This window comes from Crinia signifera, chromosome 2 (assembly GCF_055691185.1).
Source record: "Crinia signifera chromosome 2, ASM5569118v1, whole genome shotgun sequence".
Classification (NCBI taxonomy): Eukaryota; Metazoa; Chordata; class Amphibia; order Anura; family Myobatrachidae; genus Crinia; species Crinia signifera.
Genome location: NC_139218.1, coordinates 298,599,507 through 298,625,655, shown reverse-complemented (window position 1 = coordinate 298,625,655; position 26,149 = coordinate 298,599,507).

The following is a 26,149-nucleotide window of genomic DNA, read 5'->3' as shown; positions in this document are numbered from 1 at the left end:
GACTACAAGTCCCAGCGGGCCCATTAATGCCCTGCATGCTGGGACTTGTGGTTCTCCAAGTCCCAGCATGCGGGGGAGGTCTGCTGGCACTTGTAGTTCGCCGGTAAAAAGCAATGTAATGATATGTATGATGGATTTAACCCTATCAGGCCGGCGTCCACTGGCCACGGACGCCGGTGACAGCCCCGGGCTTCAGCCCTGGACGGGTGAAGCCTGGGGGGGGGGACCCCTTTATTGGGGGGGTCCCCACTCCTCCAGGTACCCCGTCCAAGGCTGACCAGCCACGGTGCTCATGTTTTGGCCGGGGGACCTTGTATAAAAAGTGTCCCCCGGCTGTGGCATGACACCGCGGGCTGTTGGAGCCCGGTGCTGGTTTCAAAATACGGGGGACCCCCAGATTTTTTGTCCCCCGTATTTTTGGAACCAGGACCGGTCCAAGAGTCCGGGGCTGGTTTCAGAAATACGGGGGACCCCTATGCTTTTTGTCCCCCCGTATTTTTGGAACCAGGTCCGGCTCAATGAGCCCGGGGCTGGTTATGCTTAGGAGGGGGGACCCCACGCCATTTTTTTTTTTACTTTTTTTTTTTAGCACAAAATCGCATTTATGAAAATGCGCACATTTTCATGACTGAAAATGCGCACATTTTCATGACTAAAAATCGCGGCAAATCGCGGCAAATCGCATTTTTTGCCGCTAATTCGCATCTCATTACATATGCGAATTCGCGGCAAAAAACGCGATTTTTAAAGGTGCGATTTGGTGCGATTTTTTTTTAGTCTAAAAAAACGCACCCTATTACATTTCGCCCATAATGTCTTTTTAAATGAGAAGAAAAATGATATTTTAAAAGCTGCAGGGTTCTAGTGTGTTGATGTCTACACACTTCTTGATTTGGCACTAGTTGGACCCTAGGGTACAAGCAGTGTCAATTACAAGAAATGAAGAGGGATTTGGAAGTACTGCGCTGAATTTAAATAATCACACCATGTATCAATTAACATAACCAATCAGTTAGTATAGTATTTAAATTTATTTATGAATTGTAATAATACTTTGTTATGGTGGCCACCACAAATTAAAATAGATGCATTACATACATGAATTAAAATTTAAATAACTTCAAAAAAATATAAAATAACAAATAAAGTTATTACTTCCAAATCCATGTTCATTCCCAACACAATTAACCCGGGAATGTCTGTGTGTGTGTGTACATGTGGTAGGGAATATAGATTGTAAGCTGCACTGGGGCAGGGACTGATGTGAATGTTCAAATATTCTCTGTAATGCGCTGCAGAATATGTGTGCACTACATAAATAACTTGTAATAAAATAATGTCACCTATACATGTTACAGAAATTGGAACGTCTCTAGTTTTATAGTCCATGTGATCAGTGAAGTGTTAAAGAACTACACTGATTACATAATTTAAAGCCATACAGTTAAACAAAAAAACCCTACCAATATATAACTAACAGTAGGAATGGTTTTGTAATACATAAAATTGATGTTTTTATCAACTGTTGTTAAATGAAGGTACATCACATAAGTTGGTTTTCATCAAATTCAATTTACAGTTCAAATATAAGGTGTAGAGAAAAGATAATGGCCTGTAGAGTCCAATTTGTTTATCAGTTGTGCCTAGCTTTTCCTTTGTTTCAGTCCACATTGTAACTGTTAGAAGCTAAAAAATAATTATTTAGTTAATTAAATATATTTTATTTCTATTGGGACAAATTTATTGCACAGCACAATTTGGAAACACTACTTTTCCATTACCATTTCTCATTGTACCTTTTCCACATCAATTACAATAATATAATTTGTTTATTCTCTTGCTTCCTGTATACATGTTAAAATAGATAAACCAGAGCATAATTTTCTTCACTGCGCAGAATGGAATACTGTTCAAAATTATATCAAGTTCAAGGGCTTAAAGCAGAGGTGGGCAATAAGCAGCCCCCAGCTAAAATTATGAAATCCCCCGGGAAGGTGTGCAAGTCTCTCACATTATAGCCACAGCCCCTGCTCCCCACTTCCCCGCAGTATAAAACTCTGAATTTTGTGGGGAGGGGGCGTGGCTAAAATGACACGAATTGCATCATTTTGCATAATTTTGCTTGGTGACATCAGTCTTGCCCCGCTCCAAAATCGTAGCCACGTCCCGCTCACTTTCACTTCTCTCCGGGCTGGAAGATCCATGTAAAGATATGAAGCATAATGGAAGCTGATGTTATATTTGGTACAAATCTTCAAAAAAAAGGGGACATTTTATAATTAATATTAATGGTTAAAGATTTGGGAAGTTGAGAACTTTGAATACCCTCGATGGACGGTTTTATTTTTGGGTCTCCTTAGCAATTCTGAAGGTTGTGTCATTTTGGCATAGCCCTCTCCTTATAGATCCACAAATTGCAGCATTAAACCAAAAAGAAGTGGGTATGCAATATTGCCAAAAACACACCATCATCAACCTTCATCTACATCTACACTACGGGCAACAGTAAGTGTTAGTGTGTATGTGTGATAAATACAGACACCCCCCCCCCCCACACACACACACACACACACACACACATACATTAAAATGAAGAAACAAAATGAATGGCACTGATAATTAATTTATATAAAATAAAGTAAAAATATTAATTGACATCTTCTTTTGTATAAATTGTTATGGAAAGATCCCTCACATCTCTGTTGTACAAAGTAATCTGGTAATAGCATACCTTTTAACTTTGGGAGTTATTCAGACCTGATTGCTGGGCAGGTAATTGCCAGAGAGAAATCCCACCTAGGGCAAACCTGCGGAAAGTTTACACAAATATTGCATATTGATTATCTACAAATCCATTCGCAAATGCTCACCATAGTGCAATAGAAACAGGCTGATCAGGGCCAGAGCTGATGTCACATACACTCCATGAAAATGCTTGTGCATGACTGAGTTATCCTTGACACTCCTAGTAAATGGCCAGGTGATAACCCAGAAATGCCGGCTTCCTGACAATCAACTTGCAGAATTTAAAAAAAAATGCTGTAGTTTACTGCACATAGTACTTCCAGCTATTTGAATGCTCCGACAATTTATTATCACCTGGCCTGCGAAATCACAGCTGTGCAATCAGGTTGGAATAACCCCACTGTCTGGTCTGGAACAAGGCATTAGCATAATCTATTTACTACTACCATTCCCCCCAACACCACTGCAGGACACTGCTGCATGACAGTGAAACAGCAGGACAGTGTCCAAAAATGGGAGTGTCCTGATAAAATCAGGATATTTAGGAGGTAGGGTTATAATGATAATAGCACAGACAGAGAACAAGCTGTAATTCAAATTTGGGGTTTAAAGATTATGAATAGGTGTTAATATTATTATCCTTTACTTATATGGTGCCCATAGACGAATCTAAGGGGTGGTCCGGGGTGCACCGGACCACGCATTAGACCGGTGGCCGCACACAATTTAAAGAAATGACAGCTAGGCAGAGACAGCTGTGCGCTGCCCGGCTGTGTAGTCAGTGGCGGATTCAGGGGGCAGATTCAAGTGTCTCACACTGAGCAGGGGCCTTCACATGGCGGGTCACACATGAACAGCATGTCTTTCTGCCCATGGCGCCTGCTCTCCCAGCTGAGCTGTGTGCTGATTTTCCCATGCAACCATAAGTAGCTGTGTATTCCTATATATATATTGCGCATGGGCCTGACAGATTGCGCAGGTGCTGTAGTCACTGGGAGTTCCGGTTACAGGAGAAACTCAGAAGCAGGGAGATCAGATGCTGTGGGCAGAGAGCCGCGCTGTTCATGTGTGACCCGCCGTGTGAAGGACCCTGTGCAGCTGCTCACTTCTTTCACTGCCAGGCTGAGGGTGAGACAAGGACACTCTGCCCAGCTCCTGAGTGTGACTGTTGCCGGCGTAATGAGCACAGTGCCCCTCATTTACAGTGTCCCTTACTATCTCAATGACCCTCCATCTCCGTGTCTCCAACCCTACCCGCCCAGGTTATTCCCCCTTCCCTACTCCAATCAGCTAACTGCCCCCCTCAGCAAGACCTCCTTCCCTAGCCAGTCCAGTCACAGTGTACACCCTAATTAAACCCAGAGTACCCCCTTCTCCTCCCTAGTGACCCCCTTCCCGTGTCATTGCCTCCTTCCCAGCCAGCCCAGTACCCACCGACATATCACCCACTTCTTTTCCCTGTCACCAGGGCTTAAAGTGGTCAAGCAGAGGTGGGGGAACTCCTTTCTCTATGCCACCTAATTACCCCCCCTCCCCCCATTAGGCAGAGCCTAATGGGGGCCAGTGGTAGAGTTTTTGGCATCCCCCTGCAAACTAGAATGCTATTCTGTGAGAATTACTGTGCAGGGCCAATGTGCAGGTGAAAATGTTCCACCTCACCATTGAGGTGGTGAAACTCAGTTCCACTCTGTTCCCCCTCACTTTAACCCCTGCCTGTCACCCTTACTATGGATACAACATTCCCATTGAGGCCACGGGTAATGTTATGAAGCCACACCCACTTTTGCAGGAGCGCCACTATGTTCAACTCCTCTTGGCTCACGGACCAGCAGGGAGAGTTGAAAATAGTGGCGGACCTGCTTTGACTATACAGCCGGGTAGCGCATAGCTCTCTCTGCCCGGCTGCCATTGCTTTAAATTGTGTGCGGCCGGAGGCTGTCATTTTTCCTACCCCTTGGCAACGAGCAATTCCCTCACCTTTGGCAATGAGCAATTTCCTCCCACTTGACAATGAGCAATTTCACCCCCCCCCCCCCTTGGCAATGAGAATGTATTCCCCCTTAGCAACATGCATGAAGCCCCTGGCATCAAGCAAGAACCCCCTAGCAGTGAGCGTGTAGGACCTTTATAATTTGCATACAATTTGGGGAAGATTCAACTATCCATCAGAAACTCACTTACCTTCATTACATTAAACATGAAATACATTTTCACCAGTTTTGATCAAGTTACATAGATTAAATGATTGTGTCTAGAATCCCAGTGGATACATAGACTGGATGTTGTAGCCCCAAAGGGGTTAAATGAACATTTATCTTTATCTGTGTTCAGATAAGTTAATTTATATTTATACTGTATGTATTTTTCTTGTAATCATCTTTCTGCCATTAATGTAATTATTTTTGTTTTCAGTACTATTTGTTTATGTATCACCATGGTGATCTCCTTGCGTCTGTGAGCAGCTCACTGCCACCTCGTGATGACGTCACCTTCCCTTCGGCAGATGGGTGGATGTGTGGTTCCGTCCCAGCACGCTGACTCCCCTGTTTGTACATTTATAAAGGTATGTTCAAATCTTATTGTTTGTATATCCTGACGACAAATGCAAGCCATCTAATCTCTGTGTTTGAGAGTTTTATTACGCATGAGTGCCGCACCCTAGCGCTCTCTCTCTCTCTCTCTCTCTCTCTCTCTCTCTCTCTCTCTCTCTCTATATATATATATATATATATATATAAATAGATTTATTGTAAATATCATACAAAGCAATCTCACCCTCTCTTAATTATTCATTTATTCTGTTGCAATATTTTAGGTGAATCTTTTTTGTCTCTTTCATCGGCCGCAAATGTCTTATTTTTACACAATGTTTATTAAAAAAAAAGAAGAAGCTTGCTCCAATACTTTCATTACCCTGCAAAAAAAAAATTGTATCATGTTGTTTTATTGCTATAATAAACTCTTGGATCATGGTAACTTATTCATTGAGACTCCCATGGTGAACTCATTTGAATATAATTTTTTGTTATGTTAACTCTAATCCTGAAAATTGCCATATCAGCAGTTTTACGTGTCTTCTTAATAAAGCTTATTATCATGGTGCAGAAAAGTTTCAACAGCTGTAATATAATGAAGTTCCATACTTATAATTCCAATTATAATAAATAGTATATTAATAGCAGGACTTTTGTATTATTAGTTTAATTGGTAGATACATGATTTTATTATGTGAGAAGTGTGACAAAAAGCAACATGATTTTGATTTAAAACTTACAATTTAAGTAAAATATGTAGTGATCTTGAGATATTGGAAAGAATTGCAACAATTTACAGTATGTTTATTAGATATATTTACTTAAAACTTAAAACAATATTTAATTAAACAATTAACTTTTAAAATATTGATAAATAGAAATGGTTGAGCTTGTTTTAATAAATGTTAATATTATTTTTTTTTTATTAACAGTTTCTTATAAAGCTCAGCATATTCCATTGCACCTACATTTCTACTATTCAAAGCCTCTAAATGACTCTACAATTTGGAAATCAAAAGTTAAAAAAAAAAATCAAGGGTTTCACACATATAGACTATATCGTACACATCATAGACTAGATCCTGTTTGATATTTTACCAAATGACCGGTATATTCAACATGGCTACAAAGTGAAGAGTGAGCCAAAGCCTGAATCTCTCTATCCTATATGCACTCTATCTATTCATGTCAGACTGTGTTTTAGGGAACTCAGGGATTTAATCCAAATCTATTTTAAGAAGAGTTTTCATCTTGTGTAAGATTGATCACTACTTAGGAGTGTCTGGGTATTTGAGAACTTCGGTCTTTGGGGCCATAAGAGAATTTAATTACATGGGTGGAGGGGGGGGGGGGAACCACAGGAAGTTGAGCGAAAGCAGGGCTGCAACTGAGGAGGCTTGGGGGTTGCATATACTGGATGCAATTCTTATATTTGCATGCCGGTAGGGGGTGTGAGGGTAACTGAGTGCCTTGCCCTGAGTAAAAAAACACCTAGTTTCTCCCTTGGTGTTAGGGATAAATTGAAATATAGAAGATAAATATAAATAAATTAACAAAGAGAGGTCTGAAAATACATTTTAGAAATAGAAAGGTGGGAAAGGGGGTTTTGTAACACCACAAGCTATTTTAGATTGGGGAGATATTAGAATACTGAAAATAAAGGAATTTGGGGGCAAGAGGGTGTTTGTAAATGAGTTCATCGCAGCCTGGACTTGGTCTTGCCTGTTATTTACCATAAAATCATTAAAGCAGCATGGTAAAGACTGTAGCGCAAAATATTGCAGTATCCTCATTTTATAGTATGCTTGCACCATAAAGAGTGAACGCTTGGCGTGACTTAACAAATGTCTTGAGTTTTGCATCTAATTTGCATCACATAAGCATACATGGCACACAGTATTAGTACTTTTGTTGCAAAGGAATTGAATAAAGTCACAGAATAAGTATACAATACGTGGTGCAAGGCTTGGCATGAGTCGTTCATGTCTGAATCTTTTTTTAGCTGTTTATAGTTGTTTGCATTGAAACTGGTACATCAATTAAACTATGGGTGAGATTTAATAGGATGAGAGATTCAGAAAGTGAGAGATTTGGTAAGAAATCTTCAGTTTTTTTAAAGCAGCAAATATTTACAGTGGTTTTGCAGTGTAAATGATTGCCTCTTTAAAAAACCTGGAGATTTCTTACCAAATCTCTCACTTTCTGAATCTCTCATCCTATTAAATCTCACCCTATATCTTTAAACTAAATATACTAAAGTATCACTTTTTGGGCTTAGCTTTGTTAACTAAATTAGTGATTTAGTAGCCCATACAGTAGAGCATATCAAATGCCAGCAACAGTGATCAATGTATCAAATACATAGAATTTTGTCAGAAAATAGGTATGAATGAGATGCATCTTTTAAGAGGAAAAGAAATAACAAAAAAAATTACAAAGGCAATAGCATGCCAGACAGGGTTATTTGCCATAATCTGAGCAAAGCTTAACCTGGACACATCTGTAATGAGTTCTAAATTCTTGCCATGAACACTCTGGACTGGTCATTTTCGTCTATGTCATCCACAGTGGTGTCAAACAATATTTGTTTGATATTTTCATGAACCTGACTTATTTCATGCATACTATAAAACCTCCTTAGCATCTTACTTTTTATCATACACAGGGCCAGATGTATCAAGCTTCAAAAGTGATAAAATGGAAAGTGAGAAACAGCCAGCCAATCAGCTCCTACCTGTTATTTTTCAAACCCAGCCTGTGACATGGCAAGTAGCAGCTGAATGGCTGGCTGTTTATCACTCTTCATTTTATCACTTTTGAAGCTTGATACATCTGGCCCACAGTGTTTTCAGGGGTTCTGTCAGCCTTGTTTTATGTTCCATGCAGACTTCAGTTTAGACTGTTACATCAGCTGCATTCCCCATGATAATTGTGCACAAGTACAAGCTTCAGGTTGCAGCAGTGATAACAGAAAGCTGTTAATTATATATGTGCTTGTTGAATAGGTATTGATGGCTCTCCTGTGTGCAGTCCTTTGTCATTGTCATCACTGCACCCCATGCTCCCCAACAGGTACAGCTCTGGAGATCCCTCCAAAACTGGCCACGGGGGTCAGCTGACCAGTCTGTCTTTAATTGGGATCCAGTATGCAGTCACATGATATGCCTAGCCTTTACCTGTGTAGCCCGGGGTGTAAATGAGGCTTACCGAGCACCATGAAGTGGCCAGTCCTTTCATTCTACAGCAACTTCTTGCATTTCTTTAGTCATGTGCATCCAGAGATATACAGTGGTGATGCATCCAAGCACATGTAACAAAAAAATAATTTTTACTGGTACTGCGCTTCTATGTTGTCTTCGATCAGCCCGTGTACACACTATTAAGCCTTCACCAAAAGACTCAAGGTTAGATACAATGTATAGAAAACATTTGTGCGACAAAGTGGTGATTCCAAAACACTATCCAAGCACTTTTTTTTATATATATATAAAAAAGACAATACTGTAATTCCCTTTTATATTACTATCTGTAAAGACACAGAAAGATACAACATAGTGAGTGCAAATATTGTAGGGAAAAAAATTGGATCAATTTTAGGAAGAATAAAATTGATCCAATTTTTTTTCACCTACAATATTTGCACTATGTTGTTTCTTTCTGTGTCTTTACAGATAGTAATATAAAAGGGAATTATAGTATTGTCTTATTTTATATATAAAAAAGTTGCTTGGATAGTGTTTTGGAATCGCCACTGTGTCGCACAATTGTTTTCTATACATTGCATCCAAGCACATACTGGCTCATTTTATGCTGCCTCACAATCCAGGATCTGTGCTGTATATCCTGTTTAGCTGGTATTGCACTGCAATCCAGCTCCATGCTTGTTTATCTTGAGTAGCAGGTACTGCCATGGCCGGTGAAAGGCTTCTTAACACCCTAGGCAAAACTTCAACCTACTCCCCCCCCCCCATACTGCCAACAATAACCACTTTCCAACTTCGTAAGGCATACTTGCCTAACATTACAGAATGGCAGGGAGGCTCCCAAAAATCATTACAAGAAAGAGGGGGCAGCAAAGTACGGAGGTGAGGTCTTAGAATTTCCACAGCCACCACCTGCATTAAGTACAAGGATCCCTGCAGACATATGTAATTTTTTGATAGACAGACTTGGTGGCACCCCCCAGAACCTGGCGCCCTAGGCAGCTGCCTAAAGCTGCCTAATGGTAGAGCCAGATCTGGGTACTGCACTGCAACCCAGCACCTGTGTCTATGTATTCTGACTTGCTAGTACTGCTCCACACCCCAGTACCTATACCTGTGTATCCTGAATAGATGGTACTGTTCCACAATGCAGAACCTATGCCTATGCATCCTGAATAACTTGAACTGCTCCGCATCCCAGCGCCCAGTGCCTATGTCTATATTTTCTGAAAAGTGGTACTGTTCTGCAACCCAGCATCTAATCCTGTGTCTCCCATGCAGCTTGCAAATCACCATAACCCAATATATATGCCTGTGTCTGCTGTGCAGCTGGCACATACCCTCCCCAGTATCTTACCTTGAGTATCTTGTGTACACTGGTGTTGCTTCATACTTTAGCATTTGGACTTATGAATTCTGTGTAGCTAGCTTTGCAATACAGCCCAGCATCTAGCCTAGTAGATAAGGCTTTATTCCAAGGCCCAGATTTCTACTGAAAATGTTCCTTCATCGAATGTGCTATATTAACTTAATGTTAACAAATTATATTGAGCCTTCTAGCTTCTGTCCAACTTCTCAAGACTCCATTTATGACACTCAGCTTAGCTAAGGTTCACAAATAATTACTTTGTGACACATTCTTTGCAATCTTTTTATTGAAGCACTTTTAACAATGTGGGTCAGTTAAGTTATGAAAAACATACAGTAGCAGGAAAAAAGTCAGAGATATTAGTGTGAGTTATGACTTTTCAACAAAATATAGGAGACTTCACATGTTACATGCAACAAAAATACATACAAGAGACTGAGAAGGGATGGGAGATTAAATACATGCCTTTCACAGCTTGATATAGAGATGCATTGTGTTGAACGTCCACATTTTCTATTTTTCCAAACTGCTAATGGAAAAAGGTGGAAGCTACATCTGCAGCCTATGTCCTGATAATTGTTATTGAACTATCCCCCTACAACCAAAAGTACAACCAAAAGTACAAATAGAAATGTAACGTACATAGGCATAAAAAAATATTAGCATTGTTAGCTGACACCAACACAGTTCTATTCTAGCACTAATACAAGAACATAAGTTTTGCTAAATAAACTACTAAAATAGAATATATATAGAGATAATAAAGTAAATCAGAAAGGGCAGCAAACAATACATATTCGATAACCAATGAAAGTGTTAATTATTGCAAGGTTCAAATTGTAAAGGTTTGTTTAATAGGAAAAAGACATATGTAATTTTATGTATAATTATGGCCCTTATTCTGGTTCACTCGCAAAGGCCAATTCCTGCTCAAATGGAAAAAAAAATATGTGCACTGCAGGTGGGGTAGATGTTAGTTAGATTTGGGTGGGGTTTTACTCCAAAGTGAGATCTATATTGCAGTGCAAAAATAAAGCAGTCAGTATTTTCCCTGCACAGAAACAAAATAACTCACCCAAATCTAAATTTCTGTGCACATGTTACATCTGCCCCCCTCCCCCCCTGCAGTGCACATTTGCCTTTGCGATTGAACCAGAATAAGGGCCTATATCCTCATATAACGTCCCCTAAGAGACCTGGATGCATTCAGTGAGGGCAACAATAAATTGCCAAATATGAATCCCCAAAGAGATTTTCCAATTTGCAGTTTGGGAGACACAGGTGCAATAGTGAACAAATTCACTATTCACTAGAAAAGTGACCATTGCAGTTAGGGATAGCAGAAAACTGAAAAGTGACAACTTCAGAGAAATCTGTGGGCAGAACTGTACAACAGACACAAATATACAGTTCAAGGTTTAGAGCTGTTCTGATTGTAATATGGTTATTCATACATTAAAATCATTAAAGCAAGCATATAAAAAAAAATAAACAAATCCCAAGCAACCAGGCATTGCATGAGAATTATAGTTGTCAGCCAATAAGAAGCAAAGCACAGCCTTTATTCCCTAAGGCAAGAGAGGCTGGTTTAATGACCAGCAGCTCACACAGCACTGGCCATGCCCCAAGAATGATGTAATCGGGAGGTTTGGCTCACGGGAGCACCATCTCTGCAAAGCCACACCCCTTTTAAATACACTTCCCTGGAGCCCGATGCTTTGCGCAGGAGTCCCACTGAAGACATTTACACATTTGGGAGGTATGAAATGGCAGAGTACATTGCAATTCTTCACAAACAGAAAAAAATTGTCTTTAAACTATCTTTGAGGCCTACAAATTGCAGGTACAATGTTGGCACTCTTAAAAAATTACTCACAGACTCAGAGTTGACTGTAGAATATTTCTTTAGACCACTAGCTGTGAATTCTATTGAAGATGGGATGTTGCCTATAGCAACCAATCAGATTCTACTTCTTATTATTTAAGCACCTTCTAGAAGATAATAGATATAATGTGATTGGTTGCTATGGGCAACATCATATCTTCAATAGAACTGTACTAGTGTAATTCGAGCCAACCCCAAGATTATTCTTATCACTTTCTTTCCATCTAGCACAGAATATTTATGTCGGAGTGAAATTTGCAGGTAGATCATTAAAATCCTTTGTGTATACAATCATGCAAATGGCCTCCTTTTTTTCAAATATACAATAGTTTTGCAACCATTGATGACAGACTGCAGCCATCTTACAACAATGTATAATCATAGTACTAAAGTATAATCTGTTGCTTTGATTATAATGCAGCACCTTAGCAAGAGCTAAATTACTAGATAAATTAAGAAAGAAAACATTTTTCAAAACAAAAATAATATAGAAAGTTGCCGCTATTGTTACATTTTCTACATTTATTTCAGCATTTTGGAACCATTCAGGACACACACAAAAAAGTTTTTAGGTCACAGCTTATAAAAATTGGCTAGCTTACAGTTGTTTTATGATTGCAAGTCTGAATATCAGACAGAACCAATCATACCTGAATTTATGTATATTTTCAATTGGTTGCTAGGAGACAGGTTTCAGCAAAATGGATTTTCATCTCCATCCTTATGTAGACTAATTTCATCAATGTTAAACTAAATTGGTATAGACAAAACAGAGTCTCAGTAAGAATTTCACACCCCAAAAAATAGTGTGTGTGTTTTTTATTATTATTTATAGCTTATTCCTATCATGATTTGCTGATAGCTTCAAGTTGTTGACAGTTATGAAGTATACTGTAGAGCACTAGAATAAACAGCTATTGTGCTTATTTAGGAAATTGACTGTTTTGTAGTAGTAGTAGTAGTAGTAGTAGTAGTAGTAGTAGTAGTAGTAGTAGTAGTAGTATTAGTAGTAGTAGTACAGGTTGAGTATCCCGTATCCGAGTATCCGTTATCCGAATTATTCCGAAAACCATACATTCCAAATGTCACTGGTGACATTTGTAACAGCACTACTGAGGGAATGATATGTAACTGGCACTATATAAGTGCAAGAAAATGATTGCTTGGCATTCAAATTCAATATCTGAGATGGTACACAAATTTTGTTTCATGTTTTGAAACCTTGTTTTTTGAACAAATAAAATATATTTGTGTGTATTTTATGTGGTAATAAAATATATTTGTGTGTATTTTATGTGTTTATACAGCATACATGCAAGATACTTCAAAATACATAATTTAAATATAAAAATATTCCGAAATACGGAATAATCCGTTATCCAAAATTCTCCTTTTCCCGAGCATTTTGGATACGGGATACTCAACCTGTAGTAATAATAATAGGGTACTTATGTATTAGCCGGGCGCCCACTAAGCAATTTGCTTAGTGGGCTATTCTGCATTAGAAAATCACATAGCATTGCATGTGCCTTTTTATGGGCCGTGCAATGCGATTTTATTGTATGTAATTTATTCACTGCTCTCTTGGCCCCGGTGGATCGCATCGCACCTCCCGCAAAATCGCATGTGATTGCATGTGATTTTATAGAGTGCGATGCCATTACATTAGCTATACACTTGTATGACATATAATGAGGTTTTAGGCACCCCCCACTATCCACGCCACCCCAAAGTGTGGTGAGCGCAGCGCGTCCTTCGACCTTTTCATACCCCCACTATCCACGTCGGCGTGGAGTTGATTTGAAATAGTGTGGCGAGCGCAGCGATTCTTCGGGGTGGCGTGGATACTGGGGGTCTTTTACAAACAGATTCCACTCTCCCTCTATGGGAGTCATGGAATCCCAAGAGGGAGAGTAGCCCCTGTAAGTTGGAATCCTGGCTGTCGGGCAGCTTAACAGTCGGGATTCCGATGTTGGAGTACTGACCGTCGGAATCCCGACTGACAGCAGGTCATCCAGCACCTGAGGGAAGAATGTTAAGAATTATATAAATTTCAAATTACAACAACAGTCAACATCAAAATTTACATTTTTTACTGATTTTTTTTGTCTTGTTATATCAAAATATACAAGGAAAACAAGTGCCTCTGGGGAAGGGATTATCACAACAAGCCAACAAGCCAAATCGGAATCAGGCATACAGCAATTGATTATTACAGTAGAGCTTCGTAAACATCGCTGCAAACTTTCCATGGGTTCGGAAGAAGATGCACATCATCACCCCCCCCTGCACATCATCACCCACACCCTGCACATGATACATCACCCCCCACCCCTGCACATGATCCATCAACCCCCACCACTGAACATGCGTGCACATGATCACCCCCACCCTACACATCATCACCCCCCTGCACATGATCACCTCACCCACATCCTGCACATGATCCACCCCCTGGCGCCGGATCACCCCCCTGCACATTATCACCTGACCCCCAACCTGCACATGATCCCCCCCCTGGCACCGGATCCAAGAACCTGAAAACCCCAAAAAACCTTAAACGTACTTAAACAATAGGGACACGATGCACGACGCTCTGTCTGGACCTCCACACTGCTCATTGTCACGTGCAGCTTCTGTCTTGGCACCTCTGGATTTTTGACTGACAGGGGGCGTGAAATCGCATCACATTGCAAAAACGTAGCATGCGATGCAATGCGATTTCAGTATGTCTACATACGTAAGCTAATTGGGCCCCCGAAAATACATAAGTACCAATAATAGTAATTGTAGTGGTATTCTGTATCTATTTTTTTTAGTTGAAAAGAAAATAAGTATATATGTGATTTCCTAAGTGGTTTTATTTTCTTCCAAAGTAATGTGTGCGATCACTGCGACTGGAAAAATAGGAAGAGTAAATGTTGGTTTGAAAGGTTTTCTTGCACTCCCAAAATGAACTAATACATGATCCTTTGCAGTATAGTTTATTTTTCACTCTGATAAGGGCCGGCGCTACCCTCTCAGCAAGTCCTGCAAAGCAGGGAGGCACAGAGCCGGATAGTCACTCTCCCCACTCTGCTATATTGCTGAGGTGGACTGCTGCTGCCAGCCTTGGTAGCCTGCGCCTGTCTGACTGTGACACAGGCAGCGGTGCTGGCAGCATGAAGAGCGAGCAGCACTTCGTCCCTCCACTGCAGCCCCAAGCACAGGCTTCATCCTCTGTCTTCTCTACACATCCAGTCTGTGGCAGCCTTTATAATCAATCTAAAATCCTCACAGCAAAAAACAGTAAAGTCTGCCACAGACTGAATTAGCTGAGTGCTGAGCAAAGCACAGAGAACTTCTGCCAGGGCACCCTGGCTAGCTGCTATCCATCTGTAGGGGCAGAAGGTGCCAATGTCAGTATCAGGAGGCCCTAGGGTGACCAAATCATCCCTTTAATCCGGGACACATATTAATTACACAGGTTCTGTGGCAGTTTAAAACCAGGTGAAATGGAGTTTTGAGGTGTTGCAGTTTAAAACCAGGTGAAAGACAGCCACAGAACCTGTGTAATTAATATGTGTCCCGGATTAAAGGGATTAGTTGATCACCCTAGGAGGCCCTGACACTTCATCTTCTTCTTCCTGTGTCAGGTCAGATACTCCCACACCACCTACACCTGTATATGATTGTGGGGTACTGGCACAGGAGGGATGTGTGATGGATATACAGAATGTACTGTATTGGTGTGAGTGGGGGGGCATAGGGCCAAGAACATGTATTCCCCTAGGCCACAAGCTTGTAACTCTTCTTGGCAACAAGCATGTAATTCCCCATGGCAACAAGTAACCCCTCGTGAAACCAGCATGTACAGTAACCTCCTGTGTCAAGAGCATAAAACTCCCTGTGGCATGGAGCATGAAAAAACTGGAATCGAAAAAGAAACCCCCTGGCAGTGAGAATGTAACTACTGGCAACAGCATATAGGTAAGCTGCACTTATGTGGCATAATATGTGATAGGCATTGCGGTGTATGTCATAATGTGTAATGGGAATTATGGTGTGTGGCTTAATGTGTAATAGACAATAGGTTGTGAGACATATTGTGTAATTGGCATTACAGTGTGTGTCAAAATGCATAATGGGCATTACAGTGTGCAGCATAATGTGTAATGGGCATTACGATGTACGTAACCCTGGCACAATGTGCCTAAGAAGCTCTAGCTGGTACAATGTGTAAAAGTGTCACAACTGTGGTTTAATGTCAATAATGGACACTACTGTGTGGTGTAATGTGAATTGTTACTATCATGGGACCACATCCCTTCCCCACGGGCCCACGCCTCTTCCCTATGAAGCCACGCTCTACATTTTTGCAGCGTGCCTTCGGCGTGCACTGTTCCTGTCTTTACTGTTTGTCTGAGAAAGGGGGGGCAGGGGGGTAAAGCACCAATTCCATTTCTAGTACAGGGCACTAAAATGTTTAGTTACAACACTGCTGCGACTGGGAACATCTGTATAAGAAGCACTACTCCAGGGGGAATTTTACACCCTTTGTCTTCGGTGTGCGCAAAGTATGGGAGGGCGCAAATTTATAGTTTGCAGGGAGGTGCCGAACACCCCAGCAGCGGCCCTGACTCTGATATAGAGTAAAATCTGTTAATAAACATTTAATAGAAAAAAAATCAATTTTTACACATAAATATACAACATAAATATTCTGAGCATTGCTCAGAACACTTCAGCATCTCCCTGTATGTAGGTCCCTTAAGATGATCAGTTTTACTTGGCTACTCGAATTGGCTACAAATTATCCGGTTCCCAAACCATGCACATGCAGCTATGTTAGCTGTCCGCCCCCCACACGTGCGGGGCGTACGCATATGGTAATGAGCCCAAACAGCCCTTCACGCTCCTCTCCACCCTCTGCTCGGATGGTTCCGTACGATCATTTTCTACACGGACCTCACGCCATGTTCGTACGTGTGAGGCATTCGCACATGCACAGATACGCCTCTGCACATGCGCAAACACCACCCATCGGCTGTCCTTCGACACTCGGAGCCATCCGACTCAATAAGAATAAGGGCCTAAGTTCTGGTGAATTCTGTAATACTGATTGTTGGGTCCTTATACTGTATGCCACTATCAGTCACAACACCAAAACTCATTTTATGGCAGGTGTAGTTTCTCCCTCTGACAATGTCTGCTATACTTGTGGCTGTGCATCTGGGGATACACCCCCAAAACATGTCCAGTGAATGGGTAATTTTTGTGTGCACTAATAGCTACCTCCTAATCACAAAACAGGAACTCATATAATTTGTCTGTCACCTTTCAAAATTGCATCTGAATCCATTGCAACCGCAGCTTTGTGCATACTTTCAAGCTGTCTAAAATGGTGCACCTTAGAGATACATACCTCCCAACAGTCCCGATTTCAGCGGGACAGTCCCGATTATCAGGGCCTGTCCTGCTGTCCCTCCCGCGGCCGGCAGTGTCCCGCGGTAATGGGGGGCTGTTGGGAGTCCCCCTGTCGGCTGCTAAGCAGCAGGGGAATAAACGCTGTGCCGGGGGGCTGGGGGCATGGCTAGAGGTTCTAGAGGCTCTGGGTCATGCCCCCATAGCGACAAAATGGGGTGTGGCCTCGCGGGAGAGCCGCGAATATAGGCCACGCCCCGGAAATTTCCGGCGCGTCTACGGCGCGCAGCAGCTACGTCCCGCCTCCAGCTCAGCCACAGTTGGGAGGTATGGAGATATCCGACAGGATGTAATGTCACCCGATTTCAATGGCAGTGCCATTGGATGCTGGCAGAAATACATTTTTTAAAGTGGCTTTCGCATACAGGGCAAAACCATGCCTTTTAAGTGATTGACTTTAAAAAAAAACGTCCAGCATTCTGAACTATGGCAGCATTGCATCCCTCCGATCACCTTTTAAGTTAAAAACTTTTTAACCCAAAAAATTGAGAGTGTGGGTTACATCTTAAAATTGTAATCTTAGTTAAAAGGAATGTTTAATATTACCATTTTCATTATGCCATAAAAACTTGTGTTAGTAGCATATTGTAGATAACATTCTTCATATGATGTCTTCTTGAAAACTTTCCATAATACTATAATACACAATGAATTTATTTTAATTATTGAATTGGATCGATATATTTTCTAGCACAGAGAAAAATATTTGCTTATAAAAATGTTAAATCATGAAATACTGTTTGAAAGATTTATGCTGATGAGGGTAAGAAGATATATGTGAATAATATAGTGGAACCTGCCAACAGAGAATAATATACAAACACCAAACAAATGGCTAAGGTGACTATACATAATAGGCATTGCTAAATACTTTGTATGCATACTGTAGTATTGTGGAAGCAGACAGAAGCTATATTTCATTCCGGTTGTCAATATGTTATCTCAAATAATTTATTGATGTTTTCAGTTTTCAAAATATAGTAGATTTAACTCATTAATGTATATTTTGTTTTCACATTTTCTTTATTTAAAAAAAAAATGATTGTAATCTAAATCCTTGAAACTTAATATATTATTTATTTTCCTAGAAGCTACAGCACAAGTACACTTTGGGCCTTATTCTAGTTCATTCTTTCTGATAAAATCCTTCTTAGATGGACAAAAGCATGTGCACTGCAGGGGGCAGATGTAAAATGTGAGAGAGAATTAGATTTGGGTGAGTTATTTTATTTCTGTGCAGGGAAAATACTGACTGCTTTATTTTTACACTGCAATATAGATCTCACTTTGGAGTTAAACCCCACCCAAACCTAATTCTCTCTGCACAAGTAACATCTGCCCCACCTGCAGTGCACATGGTTTTGTCCATCTAAGAAGGAATTTGTCAGAAAGAGTGAACCAAATAACCCCCTTTGTATGTATATGTGTGCTCATTAATGGGAAGCACAGATGTGCTCCTGACGAATATATAATAATTCAGGCATACCTGTAATAATCTGTCAAATGTCTCACCATACAGTATAGCATTTCTAGGGGTTTCTTCCTTGCTTTAATATCTTTACAAGAAATTGTAAAATATTATATAATGTAGTATTTCGCCAACTTTAACCAGAGATAAAATGATTACATGTAATTCATCAATAATAAATAAAAGCTTAACTTAAAAGTTTATGGAAATTCCACATGCAACTCAGTAATCAATGACATATTACAATGACAAGGCACATACTGGGCTGAGGAATAACAGCAGCTGACTAGCAGGAACACAGACAGATATGCACTAAGGTGACCAGACTGTTAAGATGGGTACACACCTACAGATTTATCTGTCCAATCCATTTGGTGAGAACAAATGTATGGGAGCATATAAGTATTGAACATTTTCTCCCAAGCACTAAAAAATCAAACAACAGGCATTCAGACAAATTGGTTAAATCCAATTAATTTATCAAATTTATCTGAACAATTATTTTTATCCATTTTTCAGCATTTGGGAGTGAATGCTGGATTGGCATATGCTCCCATACATTACCAGATTTTTGTTCTCACCAGACAGATTGGACAGATAAATCTGTAGATGTGTACCCAGCTTTATCTTCTATCCAGGGCATGGATGCTGGTAGAAACAGGGGCTAAACAAATTGTTACTTGTTGAATAAATAATGCTGCAGTATAGCTGCTTATATCTGAGCAGCCCAGAAAGGCATCCTGGCTGCACGGTGGCAGCTGGGACCATCAGGCAGTGCAGCCACTGCAGAGACCCAGCTGCCTAGCAGCATCAAGGGGTGAGATGTAATTGGGTGCAAATTTTTAGACAGCTAAAAAAAATGCAACATATCGCAAATGTCACATGTAATAGCATGTGGCAAGTTGAGTATGTATATTTGTGTGCATGAATGGGTGTATGCATGTATGTTAATAAAGCTGTCGTGTTCTGGGAGAATGTGTGTAATTATTGTAACATTAGTCATGCTGTAGGGTTACAAGTCCCAGCGGACCCGGTAATGCCCCGTATCCCAGGACTTGTGGTTCTCCAAATAACTGAACATGGCAGAGGCTGGCTGGGACTTGTTATTCCACAGCACAACCCAATGTTACATTATAGTTCTATTTTTAACCACAAAATAATGAGCCCAGTGCGTAATGCCTAGGGGAGCTGGGTACAGACCCAGGCTTCAGCCCTAGACAGGTGAAGCCTGAGTGGACACATATATTGGGGGTCCCCACTCCCCCAGGTACCCCATCCAGGGTTGACCAGCTACGGTGTTCATGTTTTGGCCTGACATCCTTGTATAAAAAGTGTCCCATGGCTGTGAAATGACACCACTGGCTGTTATAGCCCAGGCGCTGGTTTCTTTAATATGGGAAATCCCCACCATTTTCCCCCCATATTTGGGAAACCAGGACTGGCTCAATGAGCCAGAAGCTGGATATACTCGGAAGGAGGGACCCACCTTCTTATTTTATCTTAATTTTTACACACTTTTTGGACAAAACCTTGCACAGATCTTATTGATCTGTCGATGGTTCAGTCAAACTCACTCGCCAGCCTGGACCTGGTACTGTATATTTTTATTTTATCTTTGAGATTTTTGGTAATATGTAGGGTAATGTGTATGATACGCTTTGAAATATTGCACCCTATAAAATTTGCGATTTTGATGTTTTCTATAAGAAAACATCTGGATGCGACTTTGAATGTGCGATTTTTTTGGTCATGGCGAAATGTGCGATTTTTACAGCACATCGCACATTACTTCATGTACGTTTTTTGTAAACGTGTACTTTTGCTGTTTTTTTACTCCAATAAATATCTAAAAAACTTACCCTATTACATGGGTAAGGATGCCAGGATGGCTACTCAATTAGAATGACCCATCGCAATTAGCATGATGGCTCATAACACATCCTTCACTTTGCATTTATACACCATATAGCGAAAGATGACCAGCTCAATTGATGAGGCTACAAATGTGAGTAGCACACTATAGTATTTTGCATCTTATTCGCATTGTTTGTATGAAAAGACACTAGACTATTTTTTTTTACCATAGAGGAATTCGTATAAATCCTCATATGAAGCACGCTTGAAGTTTGTGGGAGATAAGCTGTGACTGCTACATTAGCATTACCAATACAGATATAGTGTCAGATTCAATTAGCCGTGGTTGATTACAACAAGCTATTTGATCCCCCAAGACTATTCAATTAGATACAACAATCAGAATGCAGGCTTTAGTTAAAGGAGATTACTTTTACTTTTTGAGTCTGGTTAGGCTCCAACAGAAATCTGCTGTAAATGCTCTAAGCGTGGCTTGTGTAAACCGGTCATCCCGGATCATACAGGTTAACACATGGTAATGGATTATTTACTTTGCAAGGAAAATCGGCTCCAATTGAATAGTCCTGGGGGGTCACATATATCACCCTTTTCCGCTCAAGGTACTCTATGGACTTGGTTGCACACAGATATACAAATATCACACATAAATTAATCCATACATTTTTAACTATTGTATGGTATTAGGAAAAAATTGTATACAATATAATAAATAAAGAAAAAAATAATAGCAGTATTATTATTATTATTATTATTATTATTATCATTATTCTTATTATCATCATCATCATCATCCTTTAAATATTCCCTTAATTCCCTCATCTCCATACAGAATTTATAGAAATATTTATTGTATATTTCTGCAAGATCCTGATTTAATTAGCTATTTTACAAAGATATGTTTTACTCACTGCAGTTCTATAAATTTGACTTACTTACCATTACACCCTCTGTGCTAAATAGACCTTAACAACTGTCTTGAGCAATAAACCTGATTTGTGTCACTCCTATTTTTCCCTGGCAGAAAGGATCTTACTAGATGCAGATCATCTCTTTCATGCAGGAAACACTAGACACATCTAGATAAGCACTAAAGTGTGTCATTAATCTAAAATAGACCATATAACTGGAACTACTTGTACCACCCTTTATACTTTGTCCCATAGAATTTGCTGTCTGCTAGTTTTAGGTAAGTTTTTAGTTCATTTTATTGTACTGTGTATAATGTCATATCTATCTATCTATCTATCTATCTATCTATCTATCTATCTATCTATCTATCTATCTATCTATCTATCTATCTATCTATCTCTCATTATGCTTTTTACATTCATGCATGCTTAATAGTTAACACCCTGAAGTTTAAGAATAGGTATAAAAATGAATTTCCATGAGGGTGTGATCTGACCATGTAATAAAGTTAATAACAAATTGGGAAAGTACTGTATATGCAAATTACTCTGTTTAATGAATACATAATTTAATCTTGTGCAGGTTCAAAATAGATAGGAATACAAAGAATCATCTTTTAGGTTAGCATGGTAAGCTCCTGGAATGTCAATCAAACATTTGTATCAGAGGGCAGATTGTATTTCAATTAAGAGACCTTTACTGGCAATTTTGCAAATGAGTTATTTAATTGGCAGTCTAATTTTAGCAAATTACAGTTTTACTATCCGCAGTTATATGTTTATAAAAAAACGCCCAATATTTTGTCTAAGTTATGGTAAACTTTTGACTACTTGTTGAGAATGAAATGAAAATATTTTTTTAAACTTTATGATATTTTAGAGCAACACAAAATAGGATTCACTTTTCTTATTAAGCTATGTACGCACTATACAATACACTCCACTGACGATATTGGCGTAGCTCCCAGACAAATGATATAGGCCATACAGTACACACTGGATTGTATTATCGATGATATTGTGATGTCACCCAGCCCCTGTTGAACGTGCAGTCATTGACGATGTAGGCAAAATTTTTCTGCATGTTCAGAAAACAGGGGGAATTATTAATAATGTGAACACACATCATTAACAATATAGTTTGTACACACTACATTTATGCATGATAATATTGTTAACGATATTGTGATCATGTGTTTCGTTTAAAACATATTGTATAGCAGGGCCGGACTGGGACCAGAAATAGGCCCTGGCATTTTGAGCACACAGGCCCACCTGTAGTAGGCGGGACCCTTGCGCGGAAAGGAGGCATGGCATCACAATAGCACACGCTGCAGTCATTACAAAAAAATTAAGTGCTACTTTGGACCACCTCCTGCTCAATTATCTGATCACTATTGGTAACACGTACTACACCTGGCTTTGAAGTTACAGACCACCATCAGGAAAGTTCATCGCATCACTGGTTGAGGTTTAAGATTGGTCCTGCCACATCAACATCTTTCAGGATTGATCCCTCCAGCGACACCCAGGATAATCTTTCAATTTGGACTGTATTCCATCAAGACTCACTTCAATGGATCAGTGCAGGTCATATAACTTTGGCCCCCCCACCACTTGGTCCAACCAACACTTGTCCTTTCATTTTGCCCCATTTTTCAAGTTGATATGATTTTATTGATATAATATTTTTAATTGTGTAATAAATTGTTATATTATATATTCTTAGTGCCCCTCACTGTCAGCGCTGCTTAAACAACCTTTTTCTTTGCATATTTTAAGGGTTTAACCATCCCCTTACATAAGTAGCCGCATTAGTAAGGCAGCTTTGGTACTAGCGCTCAATTTTTCAACCTAGGTTGAATCACCTTTTTACAAAATATCGGCCCACAAGGTCATCGGCCCTTCTGGCATTTGCCAGAAGTGCCAGATGGCCAGTCCGGCCCTGTTGTATAGTGTGTATGCACCTTTACAGTACCTTCTCTCTGAAATCACCTCTACTTATATATGGTTTTTATATGCTTCCCAAACACTAATTGAATGAGTACAGTAGGAAAAACATACCCATAATGTTTTAGAGAAAATATAGGAATGTGTAAAAGTGTTACATTTTCCGTGTCCTAATTAGTCAGCATTCAATGTAAAAACTGCGAAAAGCATAATAGAGATTGAGGGGGTGATTCTGAGTGACTCGCTTAGTAGCGAAAGTCCGTCCACATGAATGCCCGCTCTCTGCCGCTGTTTCCACTTGTAACCATGCAAAGACACATCCTCTTGCATGCCACTGCTGCAGGAAAAATCATTCCATGGTCAATATCCAATGATTTCTCCTGCCTTCACAAATAAAAGTCAGTCTCAATTGATTTTTATTTGTGGGCACCCTGACACAGACAGGGCAGGCGGCTAACATCATGTTATGTCAGCTGCCGGCCCCTGACAGTCATTGGACCACACGCTTAACCATGAAAACTTCCAGCATTATCATGGGGATGCCCATAAAATGCTGGGTGTTCCCATGGCCCATTACCGCACTGTTCCTCCCTTGCCATAATTTGCATTCTATTAAGTTGATGATTCCGGAAAAAAGTGCAAATTCTGCTTTTTATTTTTTACTAAAAATCGCAAAGTCGAGATATCTCATTCCATTAAATGGCAGCATATTTCTTGTGTATTTAGCACCTTCTAGAAGATAATAGAGAGAATCTGATTGGTTGCCAATAGCAACATCCCTACTTCACTAGAATTTAAATATTAGTAAATAAACCCCTAATAGTTCACTATTAGCTCTGGGCTTACGTTTCTTCCAGTGCTGGTTATTTTTTCTTAACAAAAAGTCTGCATTCTCCTGTGCCTATTTCTCTGCAAGTGCCTTTTTCCTTACGAGCCAAAAACTACTGGAATAAATATTCTAGATGTTTGGTAGGTGGGGCAAGCACTGAGTCTCAGTTTCCATTAGAGTTCTGTGTTTCAGTGTGTAAGTTCCTGGTCTGTGTGTCAGTCATACATCTCATAGGCCATGAGTTCCTCTTTCCTGACAGCAGTTCTGAGTTCCAGTTTAAAATTATATTGGTACTGTCTTCTTATTGGTTGTATCTCTCAGGGTTCCAAGTAGTGGATTTCAGCTCAGAGTTCCTAAATTCAGGTTCCATGGTTGAGCTCTCCAAGATCACTTCCAGATTCCTTGTTGCTGTTTTTTTATGTCCATATTATTGCCCAGAATCTGTTTTAAAGATTCCTATACCCTTGCCAATGCTATTCATGGTTCTGCTACTTTCTTGATGAGCAAAGGTTTAATCATGGCTCCCACCTGTGTTGAAGCCTGGATATTCCTAAAACCTACATGGTAGTGTACCTTGAGAAATGAGGTTGGTAATGCCTGCCCTATTCCCTATGACTGATAAAGTAAGCCCACTCTGGTTGTTCCAGGAGGAGTAACCTCCTCCTTATGTATAATTAGAGATGTGCAGACTCGGTTTCCAGAGATCCGAGCCCCCACGGACCTCATCATTCCGAGCCCGGTTCCGAGCAGCGCTCGGAGATCCCCGCCTGACTCAGGTCCGTCCACGTGGGCAGAATGTCATCGCCTGGCGCCGGATTTCCGCGAGGCTTTAAATAGCGGCTGCCGCGCCCGCCATCTTCACTCCAGTCTAGTAGTGGGCTGGGAGATGGTCTGTTGGTGCTGCTGGGGCTTAAACTTGAGCTTGAGCTTGACCAAAATATTTTATTCACTGGGGCAGTCTCTCTCAGTGCTGCTGTGTACTCTGTTCTCCTCTCTGCTTAGGGTGGGATCACCCTAGCAAGGAGGACAGTCTAACTGTGTACTTGTAGTACTACTGTCTCCTCTGTGCGGTCTACCTCTGGTGTGCTGTGCTGTAATTATTTTATTCGCTGGGGCTGTCTCCCTCAGTGCTGCTGTGTACTCTGTTGTCCTCTCTGCTTAGGGTGGGATCTCCCTAGCAAGGAGGACAGTCTAACTGTGTACTTGTAGTACTACTGTCTCCTCTGTGCTGGGGCCTACCTCTGGTGCTTTGCTGTAATATTATATATATTATATTAATAATTAATTATATTATATATATATATATATATAGTCCACTGGTGCTGCCTGCACTGAATCTGCCAGTATTATTTACTCAGTCCACTGTTGCCACTGGCAGTGCTACTGCCTAACTGTACCTACCTAGTACATACTAGGCTGCTATATATAATTTAATTAAAAAATAATACCTGTGCTGCGTGTGACTGTAAAAAAAAATCAATGCTGCTGGTGCACTGACGTGTGCCACTGAGTGCCAAGCAGTACCTAATAATAAAATCAATTATTATAAATTCTGCTGGTGCACATATACTAGTATTGCTGATGTATCTACCTGTCTTGTGTCTAGTACTGCCTTATCTATCTGTCTGGTGCCTAGTACTGCCGTATCTACCTGTCTGGTGCCTAGTACTGCCGTATCTACCGCTGCAGTGCCACTCTTACATGAGCCACGTGTTTGTGCCGCACACTTGTGTGGCTTAGCATAGTTATACAGCTACCTCGGTGCAACCTTTTGCCCCCAAAACTATATTGTGAGGTGTTAGGTGCTCAGAATAGACTTGGAATGAGTGGAAATTAATGTTATTGAGGTTAATATAGCGTAGGAGTAAAAAAAAAAAAAAAAATCTGCGATTTTAGCAGTTTTTATGCTTTTTTTTAAAA